Source organism: Ischnura elegans, chromosome 10, assembly GCF_921293095.1.
Source record: "Ischnura elegans chromosome 10, ioIscEleg1.1, whole genome shotgun sequence".
NCBI classification, from domain to species: Eukaryota; Metazoa; Arthropoda; class Insecta; order Odonata; family Coenagrionidae; genus Ischnura; species Ischnura elegans.
This window is the reverse complement of record NC_060255.1, coordinates 71141871-71160316: the sequence shown is the minus strand read 5'-3', so window position 1 is coordinate 71160316 and position 18446 is coordinate 71141871.

Below are 18446 nucleotides of genomic sequence, written 5' to 3'. Positions count from 1 at the left end.
ATTGCATGAAATTTTTATTATAGTTCACCATGGAGCAGGATGTCGGCAAGGATGGGATAAAACCAAAGTCGGCCCCAGGTTTAACAGAAGAACAAATTCCTGACAACATAACAACGTGATTGTCCTTGCATTACATTTTCTGCACCCGAGAAAACACTTATTAATCAGGAAATTTTGTAGTTTGAAAAAATTGATTTAAAATTTCACATTTTGATCGCTTTTTCGAGTCGAAAATGAAAATATACGATCGAAGCGAAGACAAATTATCCTTACAGCTGATATTCTTCCTGGTGAGCAATTTTTTCTCGGCTCAAGATAAATGGACAGAAACAGATTACTTGCACCATATTGCAGAAATGGAGTCGGTGAGACATTCAGAGAAGTATTTTCGGCGAAGAAAGAAGTGATTCTGCCATGTCGATGATATAGCGGTCTTGAACGAAAGCGATGACAAAAGAAGGATATAGTTCGCAATCCTCGAGTATGGAGACAAGAATGGGGCCAAAACCTATGATGGCACAGTAATTTTGAGATAGGTCGACTTAGACAGCAATAAAAAAGACTTGCAGTGTGTACGAGAACTGATGAATACTGTAAAACTGGGGATTTCATCTCTCTATATTGATAATTCAATTATCCCTCGGCCTCACACGACTGTATATTCGACTGTGTCATCTCATTGGTAGCCGACATATAGTTTTCCAAGCCCTTTTTGAGTTTATTTCAGGAGAAAAGCTTCAATTCCTCGAAAATAGAGCGAAGTAGAGGCCTTCAGGGTGCCTCTCTCAATACTGATGACAGCTTTCGATGATTCCAGATAGATTCGAGGAAGATTTTCTGACACCGATGGGATAGAATTGGATTCCGTCTGACGGTTTGAGATCGGTGCTATGATTAAATCAACGTCAAGTTATCTTTAGGCTTTATTACCTGGAATGTGGGCGGTTTTCCTCGCTTATATTTTTTCAAAAGTGTTTTACCAGCACGCTTGGCTTTGGATGTAATATCTAGGATGGATTTTCTAATATACGCCGAAAATTCTACTCAAAGACATGAAAACAAAATCAAAAACAAATGCCCACGGGATCGAGTTTGTGTGGTGTCTAGAGCATTGGCTTCCCACCCTACAAATCCGGGTTCAAAAACCAGGTGGCGGCAGATATTTTTCAGAAACTACTCGATACCTGTTTTAGTGCTTCGTTGAGGGAATTTCAAGTAATGCAATTATACCCGTCAGATTAAACGTAAAGCAGTGGTCATATTGGCGCTTTTCGTTAAGAGCAGGTTGATGCCGATGCCGGGTTTCTCTCCACCCTTCCTCCCCTAACGGCGCAAAAAATCTAATCTGTTCATCTTGCCCCCAAACTACCTAACTTAACAAATGCACATATGTACTGAGCTCTGTAAAGTCGCAAGTATGAAAAAAATGGAGGTAAGGCTAATTATTAATTAAATTAGGAGTGTTTTTTTCGTATAAACCTACCTTAATGGGTAAAATACCTCTGATAGTGTTTGTAGAATACAGCGACGTAATGAGACAACTCGAAAAACTATTTCTCCAAGTAGATTCATGAGTGCAGTTTAGTTACAATCGCAACTTACTCCCCAAACCAAAGTTTGATTGGCATTCCGCTCATTTAAACCAATGCTTTTTGATTAATGAGAGCCAAACTGTGTCAGCTAGGGATGATTGGATAGAAGTGGCAAGAAGGAGAGAAGAGTGGAAAGCTTTGGTTTTGACGTCACGCGGTCCACTGGGACTGATTGCGTTAAGTTAGTAATGCGTCATGCATGGGCGTACCCAGCGAGGGGCAGGGGGCAGCTTCCTCCCCCAGGAAGCAAAAATCGCAAAAGTCTTTGAGCAAAATCAGAACTGAATTGAAACGAAAGTATTCAACAAATTTTCTTTAAACCCACGAAAAATGATATGTATTACTATAAGATATGTAACTAAAATAAAACAATTTTTTCAAGGAGATAATCTCATAAACTAATAAACCGCTGTTATAATTTTCATAAAATGTTGGTTTTATTCACCTTTTTCATGCTAAAATGTCACAACTTGGCTTCCCCCCTCCTAGACCATGGCTTGCCCCCCCCCCCGAGCAGGGATGTGATCCGATACGAAAAAGCACTTTAAAGCACGAAATTTCAATAGTTTCGGACCGCTGCCACTTTAAGGCACTAAACCGAAAAGGCACGAAACCGAAAAGGCACTAAACCGAAATTGCACGAAATGCGATGGCACGAAACCTCCTCAAGCCCGAAATGGCACTTTACGGAAAAAAGTGCCGATCCGAAAAGGCACCATAGTTTCGTGCCATATAGTGCAATATAGTTTCGGATCTTACATCTCACTCACTCAAAGGCGGAGAGGGGCTGGAGAGGAAGAACATTTGCCTATAAAAATTTTAGGAAAGACGGAATGGAGGGAAAGAGAAGGAAAGGTCATTGGCCACTCAAATGAGGTGGCAATCTGGGGAATTCCCCGCGGGAGAAAAAGGGACGGGGCGGGAGAACGTCAGTTTTCGGGACTCTATTGAGGGATTATACGGCAAATGCTGGGGTTGTCCACTCATAAAGAAAGGTTCAAGGAGTTGTTTTAGAAGGTTTGGCATTTTTGGCATTTTTTTGCATTTTGCATTGTTTGAGAAGGTTTGGGCATCGGGTGAAGACATAGTTAAAGAGGTAATTGAAGTGGTCAGGGTTCTGTGGCGTCTGGGGATAATGAGACGGAATATCCAAGGGGTTAAAGGAGAGACGAGAAGCGCAAGGGAAGGATAAAATAAGGTGGAAGGGGGTTGGGGTTTCCAACGCGAGAAGTGAGCGGCTACAGATAGGAGAAGGCGAAAAATAAACCAAGTATGAGAATTGAAAATGGACAATTTTTGAATTACCTCTAATGCAAACTCTGAATGTGACTTTGCACTGCACTCCTTTGCAAATTCACATGTATGCTACGAGTTTATCAGGTATTTCGCAGGGAGAAATGAATCATTTTGTGATTGCCAGCAGCTGTTATACCTACTCTAATTATTTTATTCAGGTGGTCACCTTTCTTCTTACCTGTCCTAAGTAGATCATAAATTTGAGCATTTCACTTAGTAAACACCCCATCGGAGAAGGTGGGAATATGTCTGTATTTTTGTACAGTAAATTTCCGAAAGTTGTTCTCGGAGTTGAAATGCATTGTATGGTAAATAAATACTGTGGAAATTGCAAACAGTTTTATTGTTGTAGACAAGTTACCAACAAATTGATGACGAAAAATAACTCTTCTCTTTCACCCTTTCTTGAAGAAAGTATCCCGATCTTGATGTCATCTCTCATAATAGTTACATCAAAAAATTATATGCAAAAAGTTATTCTTTTGCTTTCCCAGTTAAATATTATGAGGTGACGAAAACTTAAACTGGGATGCTGTTGTGTCGTACGAAAGCGGATCGTGAACTATCAAAAAGCGTGATGTCATTATTGTTGACACCTTTAATGAAAGTTCTTCTAACCGTTTGACAGAGCACTAATTAATAGTTTACATAATGAAAAATCAATCCTGATATTACAGTGCCTTAGTGACATAGTTAGCGCTCATAGAAAATTAGCTCGGAAATCGGGTAAATTAACGGGAAAAAATTAACGTTTATGGATTCTATCTGCGATAAAAGCATTTTTTATTTTCTTTAAATAAAAAAAATTAATGGTGAATCGTCTCACACGGTAGTAGACATCCATGGTTGAAATATAGCATGTATATTATAAAAGAAGATTAAATTATATTGATATTTATTATAATAATGTTTTCAGAACAAATTAAAATTTGGGATTATTTGTTAACACTTTCGCGCCGGAGCCCCATGGAGGTTCCGGCATTATGAGTTCCTTGAAAATCTTTTGTACTCCTCTGTAACGAGCACTCTCGCGTCGAAGGAAAGCAAAGCTTCTCAACTGCCCTAAGACAGGGACGCAACTCAGCGGGGCGCCGCGCCGATCCTTCTCCTCTGCCCCAGTCCCAGACCCTCGAAGGATTAAAAGACTGCTTCACAGTGCTAGTCACGGTCAACTGACTGAAATAGTCGTGTTTTATAGAATCATGTATTTGCTGTTCCCATCGATTATTTAATGTAAGATGAATTCCCTGGGTTTTTCTGAGCGTGAAGAAATTTTAAGCGAAGTTCTAACGATCATATTGACGGATTTAGAATATTTCTATTCCATATAGGATGATTTGCAACTGAAATGAACTCCGTTGAAATTAACGCTAGAACTCCGATTGAAATTTCCATGTGATGAGCGAAAAATGAAGAATTCATTTCTAACTTCAGAAATATAAGGTAAGCTACGAATATATTTTTGGAACAAACAACGCAAATAGCAGTGGATGACCGCGCAGAGGGGATAGAAAAGGGTCGTTCAGTTCGAGGATGGGCCTGGGCTAGAAGCAATTGATAGGTTACTTTCTATCACCTTGGGCTAGAAGGGCATCCACTAAGCTGGTCTTTTGTGTCCGCATCGGTCCCTTTCTTAAACCCCGCGCGGCACATATACGCGGTCTGGCACTTTAACCACTTTTTCGGATAATTTCGTGCCACCCGGCACGAAACTATACGAGGCGGAAAATAAAGTGTATGGGATCCTAAAATTTTAAAAGTGAAAAGTTTCGTGCCAGCCTGGTCCGAAATGAATCGGATCGTTTAGTGCCCGGTCCGAAAAGGCACGAAATCGTTTCGTGCCTTTTCGGACCGGGCACTAAACGTAAAGTTTCGTACCGGATCACATCCCTGCCCCCGAGTAATGATCCTGGGTACGCCCTTGGCGTGATGCTTTCATGATTTGAATTGCAAAAAAAATCACAATAATCAAAAGTGCTCTTGTATAGCATACATAAATGAATACCTTTGAAATAAATATTTTTTTAAACATTCCTTAACATGAGCCAACTAAAATCGAATTTAAAAAAGTTACGGTAACGGAAACAATGAATATAACACTGGCCTAAACATTTTCAAAAAAATAATGGTTTGAGGTGTAACTTTGTGAAAGTGATTCATTATGAAGAATGAAAAAGAAGAAACTTTGTGCTTTCACATGAAACATTTATTCACACATTTACACCACCATGGTTTCAACGTAAGACGCCAAAATCAGGTCGTCATCAATTTTAGAATTTGAAATGTAATTTTTCCAATTTTGAAACTAAACCAGGGTGTAAGGATGCCAAAAAAAAGGAGTTCAAATATAAAATACATTAAACTATACCTAATCACATGAAAATTACACCACGTGCCTAGGTATAGCATGCATAAATGAATAGTTTAAAATAAATATTTGAAATAATTATGTCTTAACATAAGCGAAAAAAGCTACATTTAAAAAGAAAACGTTCTGGTAACGGAAACAATAAATATTATAATGGCGTTCATTGACGTAACATTTTACAATTTTAAAGGCTGCAATGTGCTTTTTCCAATTTTGAAACTAAACCAGGGTGTAAGGATGCCAAAAAAAAGGAGTTCAAATATAAAATACATTAAACTATACCTAAGCACATGAAAATTACACCACGTGCCCAGGCATAGCATGCATAAGTGAATAGTTTAAAATAAATATTTGAAATAATTATTTCTTAACATAAGCGAAAAAAGCCACATTAAAAAAAACGCTCTGGTAACGGAAACAATCAATATTATAATGGCGTTCATTGACGTAACATTTTACAATTTCAAAGGCTGCAGTGTGCCTTTTCCAATGTTGAAACTAAACCAGGGCGCAAGGATGCCAAAAAAAGGAGTTTGAAAATAAAATAAGCCTGGATTCGCACCAGCTATCCCGAAAGAGGAATTCGCTGGGATGGTCCGGAGATCACAAAGTCGTAAAGACTAGCACGAAATCTCGACAAAAAGGAAATTGCGGAAAACAAAACCCGGAATCAGCATTAGCCTACTTTCGGGAAAATACGCTGAAAGGTCACAGCGTTTAGCACCTACTCCAAACTGGTGCACACAGTCAGAGATCACCACTGGAAATGAGGATCAAGAAATCACAGGAAAAACATTCACCAACGGCATTTACACTAAATCCTTCAACAAAAAGTACTTCATCGCCATTGCCATGCGAAAAACACGGTTGCGAGTAGGCGATGCTTCTCTTTATGCAATAAACAATGAGAAATATTACCGACGATTATGTTTTGATACTGAACCGAATAGTAGGAAAAGAATAACTATCACTCAAAACCAACCAAATTCACGAATGTATGATTTAAAATATTTCCTTAACAGCTAATTGTCAAATAATACAATTTATTAATTTAAATATAAGTGCTTGGGAGATAATTGTCTACAAATTCATAATTATTACTTCATGCTTTACCACCTTTCATTAACACAAATACAAATACGCATCCAAAACCTAAATTTAAGTAAATAACGCTGATAATTACCCCAAAAAGCATCCACACCATCCTAAACTATCACCTATTTACGTAGGATTGAAAATAACTTTAACCTGAAAACCACCTATTAAAAGACATGAAAAACTACTGAAATTGGATACACTGTCCGATCTTCCGTTTTTATCATCATTCCAATTAATAGCACAGGGCTGTGACCCAAAATTCTAACCTATATTGCTAGCAGTCCGTATTACTCAGAAGGTAGCATAAAAATGCACGGTAAAATAAATGATTTTAATTCGCGTTGAAAAACAGCCTTGAGCACAGATCGGAAAAGCGGCTTTCGTTAAAAGCGGGTAATGAGATTCTGCTTGTTGGAAGAAATGATAATTTATGGACAGATAAATTCTTGGTGCATAAAAAACTACAGAAAGCATTTTTAACATCAGCTACCTATTTCCATTCCTCTGGGAATTGAATAACTTCAGGGAAGATGTATCACAAATTAAATAATTATTTTCTTTCCTAAATTAAATATAACCCCTACTAAATCTTTCGGACTTGAAGAGGAGGGTTATATAAACAACATGTAAAAAAATAGCCCAGTTGGTTAGAGCATCGTGCTAATAATGCGAAGCTTGCGGATTCGACCATTGCGAAGCTTGCGGATTGGCCATTTTAGCCGGGGTAAACTCCTCGCCTGCCGAGAATAAGGTCCCGGGTTCGAGTCCTACCTGGATAGGTTGTCCCTTCAGCGCAAGGGCGTTTATGATCATTCCAAGCCGTGAATGCGCTCCTTTAGGGGCTGTGGAGATAAATAAAAATGAGATAAATCAAAGGGAATCGTCAAAAACTGATTTGAAACTTTAATAATAAACTATATAACTATAAAATTGTTTAAATTTCATAAAATAATTCACTAATAATCTTAAATAATTCAAGAAATTTTCAATAAGCAATTGCATGCTTTTCTATCTTCCTTAAATCCGGAGATATGACGTTCTTATACGAAGACGCTTTCATAAAATTTCAGTTATAAAATAATACAATACGATGGGGGACCCAAAAAAACCGGACGGAAATCGCTGCGCGCGTCGCTCTCATATTTTGGGCTTTTCCCACTAGATAGGTGTTATTTCATCATTTTTGAGTCGGTATTCGAAACGGAGTGGATATAGACGGTTGTAGCGTGCCCTTATGACAGTTTACATTTGAAGATTTTTTTGTCCCGTACTTTTTGGGTCCCACCTCGTATCTAATGAACCGACGCATGCATTACAGTTTTTTGAGTCTTCCTTTTATAACCAAATGAAGACGGTTTGCAACAGTTGGTCAAAATCGGCGACCCAAGGAACAATCACCTGGACAAGGACAACGGTGCTGTGGCAGATGGAAAAATCCAGAGATCAGAGAGTAAAGCTGCGACCTGACTGGGACACGAACCCAGGATCTTACGGTTGATTATTGGCTTTTTCTATCCGCTACAGCACCGGTGTCTTCGTCCTTTTCCTGCCAGATGTTCTTATCGCTTTCTTTCCCTCTCTATGAATTTATAGTCATGTATTTTAATATTCTAATAATGTATATTTGTTTGAGTATTTTACCCTGATCATGAGCCTCTTTTATTCCTCACTGTATTATATGCATCACCATTCTTGCAACTGCTTCATTTCTTTCTCAAATAAACTCTAAATAAATTTTTTTTATGTAGGAAGTGGCGTAACAATGGGTGGAATGAGGGGGATAGAACCCCCCTAAAGCCTTAGAGAAAATAAAATTATTTAAAACTATTGTCTAGTTTTTACACATAAGGACTGCATCTGCTTACACTTAAAGATCACTAATTAATGATGTAAAATGTATTTCCAGGCATGTCATTCTTTAAATATTTCCAGGCACATCATTTTTCACAAAAATATACTAGGGGGGCCCCCATTCTTCCCCCCCAAAAGCATATTCCTAGTTACGCCACTAAATGTAGGAATACAATTTACATATCTCAGGAAAACAGATTGGAGAGGCACTGCTGAAGGATAGCAAAATGGACTCGAAGAGAAGATAAGGAAGTTGTCACAGTAACAAAACAATTGGTGGTTTATCTATCTCGCGGCGAACAAAGAGTTCGGATAAGGGGTAAACAATGGTAATGGAAAACGGGAGCAAAACAGTCAGAAGAGAGGCTTAAGGGATATATCTGATTGGAAAGACGGAAGAGAGCAGGAAATGAGAAACCGGAAGGGACCCCACAAAACGCACAAAGAGAGAAATGGCCACCTGGGGTAAAAAATCAATAAGGGATGAAGAAAGAACAAAAGAACAATGCGAGTATGAGATACACTTCAAAAGAGGGCGGAATAAAATGTGTCATGCGAAATACGGAAGATGTACCGGTCATAAAATGGCTTAAGTGCTATGAGGAAGTAGACATGCATTATTTTCTCGATAGTTTTCTATCTTCTTTATTATTTCTACTGTATAGATACCTTTTTCTCAACTTATACGCAACCAAACTGTACAAATGAGAAACCAAAATGCACAGAATTTATCAGAGAACATGCGACGGCATATCTTACTTCCTAAATATTGCTATTGTTTACTAAAATTGGTTTTTAAATAATTAAGAAAAAAAAAACAAAAAAAACAAAGACCGGTAAATATTCCTGACTTTAACGGCGCACAAACTGATACATTTGTTCATTTGCAACAATATCTCGCATTCTTTAAATAACTTTTATCAAAATGCGGCTGATTCCACATTCAAGTCTCCTGTTGATACATAAGCATGAATCATCATGTGCGTTTAACAGAGGATAGTGTAATTACTTCCAATGTTGTGTTTAAAGAGGTCCTCTAACCTCAATTTGTACATGAACATTCCAATTAAATTTGTACATAAGACCCTGCCTGTTTTTCTACATTTTAAAATTAGAAACGCGCCTATCCCTCTGTGGACCTGCATTGAAAAGAGCGGGGGAAGCCCGCTGGGAGCGGGCGCAGCACGCTCGTTTATGCATAATAACGGGATTGCACAAACTGTAATAAAATAAAGAAGTCACTGAAAGAAAATTTGTATCATCTTATTACTAAGAAACATAGCATAAAATTTTCTTAATTTAAGATATTTTAGTGGATGTAATAAGAATGTTTGTGTGTTTCTAAAAGCAAATTAGTTATCATATGTGTTAGTTTTCTATGTATGCATAGTAACTAGATTCTTAAAACTCAATGCAAAAACGTTAAGAAAATGTAATCTATTCACTATCATTCAATTAAAGAAATATTTTATCATATTAGCACTAGTTCTGTTGGAATAAGCGATGATGTTAGCCCCAACAAAGGTTCGTATGGGGTATATTCCACTGCTTTTGTAAAGGGTATTCGGTAATTGTGTATGAATGGCATAAAGTCATACATCATTTAAACGGAAGAAAAGAAAAAGCATAAAATCGGACAACTAGTCATGATAACTCCCTCTCAAACGATCGAGTTTATATTACCTTTGGAAATGATTGCTCTTTTGAAAACGTAGACTACCGTTGAGTAATTAAAAGAAGAACTCTTTTTACCTGTTCTACTATTTTATTTATTTAAAAAAAACCTTAAACTTCACTACGTCGTCCTTCTACATCGGGGTTATGAAAAAAGCCAATAATAGACCGAATAGACATTCACGAACATCCATATACTGGATTGCAATAATTTAACCAAGAGGATCTAGAACCAATATGTACCCTCATTTATCTCGCGCCATATCCATCGTAATTTTCCCTCACCGCTTCGCACCCCTATGAAAACTAACATTATTTGTACTGTATTTGATAATGCTGTTGAATATTATATTTTTCAATGTTTTTTTTAAGTTTTTCTGACTCTTTATTACTTATTTTCTTTTTTATTGTGAGTTCTCAGTAATTGCCCGTATGCTATGATTGGACTGCGTTTAAAAAAATAATAAATAACTATGGTTAATAGCCATCCAGATTACGACTTATTTTCAGTAAATTGTACTCACACTCAACTTTCAGTTTAACCGTTAAACGAATGGCAAAATTGAAGGAATAATAATATTCTCCTTTTATCCATATCAATGAGAACATTTCCACTTCATTGGTATCTCATGTGAAAGTAATTTGTAAGACTTTTTAAAGAATGTTGTTTTTTCCCTGGGTGATAAACAATCATAAGATGTACTGACTCTTAATAAGCGCAATATGCACTCTGTAATACTGAATCCATATTAAGCTCATTAACTCGCCACATTTCTATGGATGTTCACTACTTTGTGCATCATTCACCAACAATGTAATTGCAGGCCGAAAGGAAGTAAATGGCCTTTTTGGTGTATCCATTGTTGCCGAAAAATGTGGCTTCTTTGTGTAGTAAAAAATTAAAAGAGAAAAAATATGCATATTATGGTTACTATCCAACAAGATTGCGATTGATATTTGGTACATAGTACCCACACCCACCTTCAGTTAAACCGCTACCCCCAGAGGTTGTAAATATCTGGAGGGGGCGTCACTAGTTTCGAGCGTGGAGCGAAGTGTGGCCGGAATGGGGGTGCTTGGGTAGGAAAAGCCACGCCCACTTTGACCAAAACATTGGCAATCCCATAAGGGCCAATGCTTACTATTTGGTGAAAATTTAGTCCATAACTCGTTAATGTATCAAAATAACTTGTAGAATGCACAATGTAAACTTTTTTTCTTTCTTCATTGGCAGGCTTCGCGAAGTTATGACTCAAACATCTTTTCCCAGGAAAAAATTCTTGTCACTCACCATGGTTACGTTCTACAACCAGCTCACCTGAAAATAAAATGTTACGAGAGTAAATTAGTCATTTGCCTGCACTTATGCTTTTATAGCCAACGGAAATGTAGCAATTACAGAAATAAAGTATAGTATAATCAAAGATATTCCCACCAGTAAAGCGACTAACAGACACAGAGTTTATACATTAATAGAAGTAAAATCAACTGATTTGGGCGTTACTTGGTGGAACGATGAAATATTCATGGTGAAACAAAAAAAATTTTGTGGAATAGTACTGTGTTTTTGTTTCACCATGAATATTAATAGAAGTATTGCGAATGATGGGAAAAATCCGATGACAGTCACCAGCGAAATACCAATGATTATGGTAGTATTTTTCTCTTAATGTAGTTCACTTTTCAGAACAAAACTTAGCCACCTCAAAATATCAGTCGGAGACTTGAGTCCAAATATAGGGTAGTTTCCTTCACCAAAGAAAACGAAATGCATTGATTGCGATTCCTTACCCACCATTAGTGTATTCATAATATACAAATTATTTGGTTTTAGAAATCCCAATTTAGACGAATGGCAACGATCAATTTTAACCGCATTTGAAAAAGGCCAGATTGGCGCCCATGCGATGCCACTCCACGTGACGCCACAGGGACCTAGCTTCTATACGAGTAGATAGGTGTTTCGCATTGTCTGAGATTACTAGTGCATGCATGAGGCACAGAGCTCAGGGAAACATCTCTTAATAATCACGCATTACAAATACCTCAGTTCGGAAAGTTTCCTTCGTTTGATAGGGGAATAATAATCCTTATTTGAGCCAAGCGCTACCAGCTAGCAGGGTACCCAGGGTACTCAGCTACCTGCTAGCAGCCTGCGTCGTATCAGCGCCCAAGCCTCGCCCCAAGGTCACCTCACAAGGCGGCAGGGGGAACCAGAATTACGTCACACGGACTTTTTCCCATCATTCCTACTTAGCCGTCGCGTTTTCGCGCGCTTGAAAATTTTCCGTTTTCATTTAATCGCGAAAAATAGATATCGTCATTTAAAAATCTAAATGCGTGAAATACGTACTCCAGGAGTAATAATCTTTCGATTTAGGCAATAAAAAAATAATATGAAACCACCCCATTTCCAGCGAAATACTAATGATTATGGTAGCATTTTTTTTACTTAATGTAGTTCAATTTCAGAACAGAACTTAGCCACCTCAAAATATCAGTCGGAGACTAAGTCCAAAAACTGTCGAACCAAGATGGCGGAACTCTGACCACGCTAAAAACTGTGAAACAGCGCCTCCAGTTATTTACAACCTCCTTGCGCAACCCAGGACGGAAATAAATTGCCTTTGTGGCCGCCCAATTGTTGCTGGTCTCATCTAATCATGGCGAAAGTTCGTCCCGATACTCCGTCCAAGTCTCATCGTTGCTAACTCCGCAAACTATTTCCCGACTCACTTCAAATAACCTCTTTCTACACAAGTTCTCTCCCCCCTGAAACATTTCCTCTCCAGAGACTGTCGTCTGGTCCTCTATACCTCTCATCACTTGGCGACATGTCCATCCCCCAATTCTCCCTCGCCAAAAACTCCCAACCTCAAGACCCTTAACTCCAATCAGGGTGACATAGGTGGTCCCGAACCCCAAGGGGTTCTTTCCACCCACCTCCTCTCTTGCAGTCCCCTTTTGCGGACAGCCTCTTGAGTCGCCTTCCACGAGGAGATACGTACCTATCGACAAAACTCACACTCAGGGATGAGTCAAGTCCCACTTAGAATATGTCTTGCGTGGGTGGGATTCTTCTCAAAGTTTGGACGATATTGTAAATTGATTAGCACATCGGAGAGTAGGTAGGTTTGTCAAGGGATTTCCAAGATAAACTCTAAGTTTTTCCTGGATATACACAATTACTTATACCACTTTTTTTATACATGAGCGCGACCCGGGTTTCAATGAATAATCATCATCATCAGGCGCTAATTATAATAATATTAACCGGGTCGCTCGCTTATATAAAAAAGTGGTATAAGTAATTGTGTATATCCAGGAAAAACTTACAATGTAATACCACAAGGTTAACCAAGAGTTGGTGAATTTTATTAAGATAAAAACCTATTACCTGACTATCGTCTTCATATTAGTTCAGATAAGAGTCTTCCTTCATCCATAAGCTGGTTTGATTTTATAGTTGTTTTCCCACTTTTTTTACTTCTCCATGACTCATATGAGGTGCTAGAGATAAACATGGGGTTAGAGTTTATATCAGGTTTTTGGTATTATATTTGGAGGAGATCTACTGTTTATATTATTTGCGCCACGAGGAAAGGGTAGGGAAAGATGGGTGGAGAGAAACCCGGCGTCGAGAAGTACAGTATCCTGTTTAAACGGCATTTAGCTTGAAAATACCCGGTTGCATGGGAACTTGACGAGGAAAATATTTTGGAAGACGGAGTTCTTCAAGTAGTCCATGGCCACATTCAGGTGCCAATAAGCTTTACTTCAATTTTTTTCGCCATTGTACCAACAGGGAAAGTAATATATATCCAATAAAAATTGGAGTACATTGTGAGGTCACTCTAAACTATGGTATTTTGGGGTAGCATACGATAGCTAAGGCCTGCTAACATCGAAAGGGGCCAAGGGGACCACGGCCTTACGTCCCATCCAACGGACGGAGTGTTGCGCTTGAAGTGCCCTCCACACAGCTTTTAAGCAGAAATCGGGTTACCTCTGAAAATTCTCTGCCACAGCCGGTATTTGAACCCAGGCCCATGGGGTGTGAATCAAACACTTGACCTATCACACCAACCCGATCCCCTCCAGGTTTTCTTCTCAAACACAGAGCATTGAGTTTGTGCATTCTAGATTAGCGTGATCATCCATTGATACTTAGTGTAGGATTCCGATATTAAATTCACTCACAAATGTTGTTTTTGAAGGTGTTTATAGATATAAAATGAATGAGTTTCTTTCCAAAAAACATTTTCGATCAATTCGCAATTGATGTCGTACGGCAATCATTTTATTACCGTTGCCACAAATGCATACCTCCTAGAAAAAGTGACATGAACAATTGAACATGCAATTTATATCAAGCGTTGGTCTTATCATATGAAGTTTAAACTTTATAAAGAATGAAAACCAAGATTGATAAATTTGAGAACGTAAAACCTGTTATTAAAGCAACCGTTATTGTTAAACTATTTGCTCTTATGCAAATGTTGTCCATTTTCAAGTTCAAATTTTCGCAGTAATATGTATATTATGAATAAAATGGTATTGAACCACCTCAATGATACACAATCGTAGATGAGGAGTTTTAAATAATAGTATGAATAAAAAAATCAAATTGTAAATTAAAAACTATTTCACACATTATCACATCACAATAACTTTAGTCTAATTTTAGATACCTTTTTTATGTCAGCACATTTTAATGTGAGTCATTCTTCCAGCGCGTGTCGACAAGCCAAATTATTTTTAAGTCTCTTTATAGACACTAAACGAAAGATACCAAATGAAAGATAAGAGATCTAGTTACACCTCGCTGAATTTCACAAAACATGAATGCACATCGCCGTATGACTGAGGTTTATCGCTGTGCAGAGAATGTCGCATGATCTTATGATAGAAAACATGGTAGCGTCGGCATGATCAATGTCACAACGTGATATTTCCGGCATATCCCAGAGGATGTATGTCGACATCGAACAACCGTACGTGATCTCATAAAAACATCGCTAGTGCACGATCTGCAAAAAAAAACCGTCGTGACTTCTCTCACAATTCGTGCGTTCTCTACCTTCCTTTTTCCCCATCTCACGGCAGACAGGAAAAGATCACAGGCTTTTGAAAAGCGGTACAACGAAAGGATTTTGACGACCAAGAGCATCATTTGTGTTTGCAACGAAAACATTCTGAGAAGAGCAGGAGAACTCAACATTCTCGTAGGAGCCCTGAAGTAAAGCATAAGTAAGATAGTATTACAAATATAATCTGAGGTTTCAGGCGAGATGGAGTGGAAACGGCTTATAACAAAGAAGCAGGAGCATTTTCCACAATTTTATATATATTTTACGACCGATTTCGCTTATAGCATCATCAGGTGACCTGATGACCTGATGATGCTACAAAGGAAACCGATCGTACAATACATATAAAATTGTGGAAACTGCTCCTGCTTCTTTGTTAGCATTACACATATTCTACTACATGAAACATGTTTGGCCTTATCTAGAGATTTTGACAGAAGTTCAATTTTATTGTTTTACAGTTACGAAGGCTGATCGGCAAGTAACCTCCGTATTTTTATATATAACTTAAAAATGAAATGTTACGGTGGATTTACGAAATATATTATATTCATCTTAAAACAACGACTTTCCTTTACTTAACATAATTTTCATGAAAATGCAGGCATTTTTCATGCCGATAAATTTACTTTTAAATTCCTTGTGCAAAGCAATATCCCCCTCATCAGCCCTGAGGATGGAATCAGTGGCGTAGCCAGGGTGAGGGTCCGGGGGGTCCGGAACCCCCCCTCCCGATACATTAAAACACAATTATTTCTTGTATAAAAGAAAAAAAATATTGAAAAATCAAGACTTTACAAAATATTTCTTTAACAAATGAAATTTTTTCGATTATGAAAAGTGATTTAATTAGTAATATAATCTGAGGTTTCAGGCGAGATGGAGTTGAAACATGGCATAATAAAGAAGCAAGAGCAATTTCCAAAATTTTAAATTCATTGGTACTACCGGTTTCGCTTTACAGCATCATCAGGTACAATATATCAAGTGTCATATTGAAGACGTTGCAGACGGTGCTGCTTCTTCATTATGTTTAAATTAGTTTAAAACCTAATACTAAATACCCTGTTTTTCAAAAAATTTTCCCCCTGGTTTTGGACCCCCCCTGGACAAAATTCCTGGCTACGCCACTGGATGGAACACGACTCGAGTTCCGAAACGTCGACAGAATGGAGGGAGACCACGCGGATGGAAGCCCGAATAGCGTTCTTTGACTATATTCGCCGCGAAAGCTTCAGATCTTACTTCAAAGCAATATCCCGCCTGTACTTAGAGAATCCGGTGACCTCATCTTTGAGGTCTTCATCACCCTCACGAACATGGTAATATCCTCAGTTTACCTTTTCACCATATTTTTAGTGATTATAACAAAATTTTATTCTTATATTTTCCATAAGGGAAAAGTTTCACAAAGTAAAGCCTAAATTTATCAGTTATACCAAAGAATACTTCAGGATTTATTTTTTTATTCACGTGAAGCTGTTATAATATGCCGTTGAATGGGGTCTGATGGGATTGGATAGAATGTTAAATGGAAGACGGGACCTTACTGTCTCAATCTCACCTTAAAAAACCCCTTTTATTGCTATCATCGAATGAAAAATCCGCTTCTTAAGGCCGTTTTACTCGGGGCACGGAATTGCACAGGTTTGAGCTGCATTAATTTCTAAAATGGCGTGGAATTGCGCGAATGCATGAACGAAATGAGAACAGGGGCTATTTTGCCGTCTCGCATGTGTTCTAGCAATTCACCACTTTACACGACGTAATTTTGATTGCGCCTATGCACGTACGTCAGATTGCACAATTCCGTGTACCGTTTTAAACGGCCTTTAGGAACTACAATTATCCGATAGGTAGTTTCACGTACTAAAAGCGCAAATACTATTGCGCCATCACTGATCTTTATACTGCATTCTTTAATGTATGTTTTTGAACTTACCTAGCGTTTCTAAAAGCATATTTTACATGTTCTATCTAGATTCATAGGCAGATTGCCTTCATGAGTATTTGGCGATTTTTTCCCTTGCTTCGAATGTGGAAGCATAGTTTGTTACTGTACAATTTTGTGACCGTGTGGTCAGTGGTGCAGCGAGGGGGGGTTTTGGGGGATAAACCCCCCCCCCCAGAGATCTGAGAAATTTTTAAGTGTAATCCATTTTACTTAACTGGATTGATATTACTAATAGAATAGTGTAAGGATTAATAAAGTACCCCTCAAAAAGCCATAAAACTCACCATTTTGAACCATTTATCTTAAAATTCCGCAATTCATTAATCTCGCACCTACCGCTTATCCTGGTGGGTATTCCATACCCCCACACACCCCGGTATTAGTTGAACCTGAACCCCCTGCAGCCTTAATTCCTAGCTGCGACCCTGCGTGTGGTGTCTATGAGGGAATTCTCTTGCATGATTTTTCTGAATATTTTGATTAGCTTTTCTCGGAATTCGATGTTCTGTTCCCAATGGAGTCCTTTCTTTCCTTCTGACTCTCCTCCTACAGGAAACTTTTTCGCCAGACACGTCACTGACCCCTCGTGCCTCCCTTTCCTCGGCCACGCCCAGTCAACTACACAAACTCTTCGATACTCCCCCTCACAAGAGTCTTCAAAGGAGATGAAAAGACGGAGATCATTCAATTTTCTGCCCCACGCCACTTTTTCCTGCACAAGATTCTTGCCACGTCATCATAAGGGGATTCCATCTTTTTCTTTTCAGGGCATGATTCCATACTCAAGCCCATATTGTAAAGTCGGTGGATACTTTGTTGCATTATTTTTGTAGGCTCTTTCATTCATTACACAGGCCAACAAAAAATTTTGTTTGAAACTTTTTTTATTTTAATAGCTGATCTTTATAGATTTTTATGTGCCGGATCCAAACCTGGCCTTAGTTTTTTTGTATCACCCATAGTTTCCAAGTAATATATATTTAATATTCAGTCTAATACCCCTGTACGGTATATAGGGAAATCCATGTAACATTGTGTTACATCGTAAAATTGTTTGTATTTACTGTTCACGACATCGTGATAAAATTGCTTGTATTTACTACAGCGTGATAATACAGGGTTCACTTGTCAACTGGAATTGGTCAACATTTTCTTTCCCTTTTTTCCTTGAAGCTTCTTGTGTAGCTTTTTCTGCAAAGAATCGCTTGCCGACCTTCTCGGCGAAGTACCAAAAGTAATCCCCTATCATCTTCGTTCATTAGACCTACTTTTTCAATTATATTATAACTATAAAAAGCTGTTAAATTCTAAAAATATTGCTTGATTTCATAAATTAAACTGTAAAATGTGAATAAATGGTGGGTAATACAACTTTAAAACCATCATATTTGGATTCAGTAACTTAAAAAAATAAGAATAAGGTATTTTCAGCAAAAAAGTTTTTTCATGGTTGGCCTGTGTTATCTAAGCATAGGATTTGATCAGCAAATCACTTGGAGAGTTAAACGATGTATTTGAAATAT